Source organism: Kogia breviceps, chromosome 1, assembly GCF_026419965.1.
Source record: "Kogia breviceps isolate mKogBre1 chromosome 1, mKogBre1 haplotype 1, whole genome shotgun sequence".
In the NCBI taxonomy this organism is placed as follows: domain Eukaryota; kingdom Metazoa; phylum Chordata; class Mammalia; order Artiodactyla; family Physeteridae; genus Kogia; species Kogia breviceps.
The window spans coordinates 196274376-196278654 of record NC_081310.1 but is presented as its reverse complement, the minus strand read 5'-3'; positions in this window follow the sequence as shown (position 1 = coordinate 196278654).

The window sequence follows — 4279 nt, the reverse complement described above, 5'->3', positions numbered from 1 at the left end:
AGATCCACAGAAGCTTCCCTGAAGAGTGAAAAGCAGTGCTGACTGAAGGACACCAGGAATCCGTTAACTCCGCATAAATGAAGGGAAGGCACCTTTCTCTACAACACTTGCGGAAGCACACGCTTTCACCAGCACGCACGTGCGCACGCGCGCACACGCACACGCACACGCACTCCGGCAGCTCTGGTACTGCCCAGTCCTTCTGAACTGGGAGCCAAAAGGCAGCCTTACGGGGAAACCGCTGATGGATGGACAGGGGCGGCTGGAGGAGACAGAGGCCGCGGAGAGGCTGAGAAAGGAGGGTGGAGCCCGGGCTGTGAGGTCTCTGGTTCTGATGCCGCCGCGCCCCTCTCTCTCCTAGCCTGACCTGTGGGAAGCAGGGGCTCCATAAACGCTCGCTGGGTGAACCTATGGATGACCCCAGGCCTGACTGCGAACACTGCAGCCCTCACGTGCTGCCGGAGGCTTGGGCCCCAGGGTCACTCGGTCCTGGGTTCGAGTCCCGGTTCAAGTCCAGCTCCAATCGTGAGCGCCAAGAGACGCTCACCAAGCCTCGGGCTTCCGGATCCAAAAAACATGGTAGGGGTATTGCCCACTTCCTAAGGTAGGATGGTTAAATGAGGTTTAAAGTACATAAAAGCCTTAACACAAGGCCTGGCACAAGATCCCTTATTAAAAATGTTATTCATAAAATTAAAAAAAAAAACATGCAACTGTGTGCTTTGCAGAAAAAGTGTGTTTACAAAGTTAAAAAAAAACAAAAAAGAATTCAGCCGTAGAACCATGAATCCTTGCAAGGGCGGAAAATGCTTTAAAATCACCATCTCTCCTCCCCTTTGTGCCAGAGAAATACTAGACGTGCCTCTGGCTCCCCCGCCGGCCCTCCCAGGCGCGGGCCGAGAAGGTGGGGCTCTCCCACCACCTTGTGGACGCCCCGGAATGGCAGGTGACAGCCGCTGCTGCGCGGACCCACCTGGGGTCCCCTCCCCCCTCCCCCTCCCCCCCTCCCCCTCCCCTTCCCTCTCTAGCATTGGAGTCCCAGCCGTTGGCTGAGCTGTTCCCACCACCCTCAGGGGTGCAAGGGAACCGGCGTCCAGTTATTTATCTGTGGCTGATCTGGGCTTTCTCATGAACCATCACCAACTGCGGGCGCGGAGGGCATGACCGGGAGGCACAAACTTTGATCAAACCTGATATAAAATTGAGTTCAGTCGGATCCTTTGCACCGTTCCTTTGGGTCTGACTTGGTCTCTTTAAGATAACGGCCTCTGGGGCCTTGGTCCTCCTGTCCCTCTAGGGTGCGGATGGGCGCAGGGCGGGGCTCGTGTGACCTCCCGGCCACAGGCTGGCCACCGTGTGCACTGCGGGGGCCCAGGGGATTTGGTGGACCCCTGATTTCCAGGTTCTGCTGTGAAGTGGGTGGGGCCCTGTAGAGCCCTCTGCATCTCTCTGCTGGCCCCCAGCCGCCCCTGTCCTCACTGCTCTTCCCCTCTGAGGTGGGGTATCGCCCCCTTCAGGCCATCCCCCCCAAGGGGCCATTGCAGCTTTCAGTCCTGAGTAGGACCCGCTCCTGCTCTCCCCCAGCAAACTCCTCCCAGGGTTGGGGGAGGGCTGAGCCTTTTCCCCCAGGGGTCCTCTCCACGCAGCTCCCCCTCGGCGTGGCCCCCTCCCAGCCTACGGCCTCTGCCTCCCTCCCACGGTGCCCAGGGACGGGGGCTAGGCTTCGCTTGTGTTCCCTGCATGCCCTGTCGCCCTCTTTCCACTCTGGACTCCTGTCTAGACCCACTGATAAAATGGGGAATCTGGTCCACAGAGGGGGAGAAACACCGAGGTCCAGTCTGACCTCGGAGGGTTAAGAAAGGAAGCTTCTGACCTTGTAAGGTTAAAAGAGGTCAAAGGAATTTTTTAAGTCCTTTCTTTCTCAACAACACCTAGATTTCAAGCCTTTTCTCGGGCTGCAGAATCCTATTTTGAATATCAGAAAGGAGGTATTAACTTTTGTTTTCTAGCATCCTCAGCTGTCTCCTCCCCACACCCCCAAGCTGATAAAAGCTAAACAAGCAGCTGACACAGTACCCCTCACACCCACTTCCTCCAGGTCCTTCAGCCTCCCTTGCGGTTGGGTGTGGCTGTGTCACTGAGTCCCGGCCAATGGAATGAGTGGATGTGGGCCTCTTGCTAGCCTGGCTCAGGCAGAGCCCAGATGGAAGGAGCCCGGGTCCCTGAATGACCGTTTGGAGGTCCCCTGTACCTCAGAAACACCCCTTTGGACTTCACATGAGCCAAAAATAAGCGTCCAGTGTTAAGCTCTTGGGATGTTGAGGTTTATAAGTTCCAGCTGTGAGCTCTGAGCTAACAAAATAGCAGGTCATTGTGTGTAAAGGCAAAATAGAAAAACACATTGGCATTTTTTCAAACTGTTACTCCTGTTTAGAGATATGATAAGATGGAACCAGTTCTCTGATGGCTCCTCCTCCACCACCTGACCAGTGACCGATGAGGCTTCATTCCTCCGTGCTACGTCTCTCCCTGTTGACGTCATTGTCCACAGTTTGGCTTCCTGTGTGCAAGTGATTCTCGAAAGACCGTCTCTGATCTCCAGACCCATCTCTAGGGGCCTCCGTGCCTCAAAGGTCCCTCGAACTCATTCTGTATCAAAGCTACCCTGTGACTCGCCCCACCGGCCCAAATGCTCTCCTCTCCTTTGCCTCGGTGCTCAAGCCGGACACCTCCCTCCCTCCTCTCCATAGCCCCCACCTTCAACCTGTCACCAAGCCCTGTTGCTTTTACCCGCAAATGCCTAGGCAATCCACCACCTCTGTGCCTCCACCATCACTCACATCCTCTCTCGCCTGGGCAGGTCTCTAAGGTCCTCCCTGGTGCTCCCACCTGGGCCCCCTGATCCCTTCCAATCCACTTTTCCACTCTGAGCTACATGATCTTGGCAAAATATGACTATGACTCATGTCACCCACTCCGCTGCACTGGACCCATCTAAGCTTCTCCTTATTCTTAGAAAATGACACAGTCCACGAGGCCCACAGCCTGAGCCCAAACTGCCTCTCCAGCCCACCCCCAGTCACCTCGGCACCCCAGCCCCACTGGCTCTGTGCTCACCCTGCCCCCTCCTGTCACAGGAGCTCTGCATATGCTGCCCCCTCTACTCAGCGTTAGCACACCTGTCCAGTGTCATTTCCTCAAGGACCCCCCGCCCTCCCATCAAAGCCACACCCCTTTATCATAAACTTTCCTAGAGCCACACGTCTTCCCCCAGTAGCACTTTGTGCTTTGTAATTTCACTACAGACTGTACTGTATAATTACTTGCTCGGTCATTGATTCAATCCAGCTCCTACCCCAGGACCTTTGCACTTGCTCGTCCCTCTGCCTGGCATGACCTTCCCCCAGATATCAGCACAGCTAACGCCCTCACCTCGTCCAAGTCTTTCTTCAAATGTCACCTTCTGGGTGGGGACTCATCAACAACCCTATTTAAACTGCAGTGCCCCCCCCAACCCCCAGCCCCACACTCCCTAGGCCCCTTGTCTGGGGATGACTGTCTTCTGACTTACCATTTATTTATGTTGTTTGTCTTGTTCAATGTGTCTCTCCCTCTCTACAATGTCATGTCACAGGGCCAGGAACTTTTGCCTGTTTGTTCACTGTTGTATCCCCGGTCCCTAGGGTAGAGCTGGGACAGAGTAGCACCTGATACATTGGTTAAGGGAATAAGTGAATGCAGTATAATATTTCTAGGCAGGGCCAACTTATTCTGTACAGTAGGCAGTGTCCAGAGCACACAATGCTTTTAGGGATCCTGAAATATGGGTTCATTTCTTTTAAAATTAGAAGAGGAAAAAAAAAGAACTCTTAGGCCAAGGGAAATGTTTTAATATACAGTGTTAATATATTAATATATTCATCTTTAAACCAACACAGCTGTAAAATAAAATTATATATATAATAATATAAAATATTGTATATTATATATAATTATAATATTATATTATTATGTATATTATATTTTAATATTTTAATATATATAATTATATATATATATTTCTTTTTTTTTTTTCTAGTGTGTGAAAGCTCCAGGTTTTGGAATATATATTTCTTTTTAATGGAGAAAGGGGTCCACCAAGGCCAGAACGCCTCAGCCCGCGGAAGTCATAGCAGGCCTGTTTCTGGAGCTTTCCTTGCAGACTCTGCCGGCCTTTAAACTTCGGGAGGATGAGCGGCTGGGGAGGGGTGGGGGCCCCGCGCGGAGTCCAGCGCCTCCG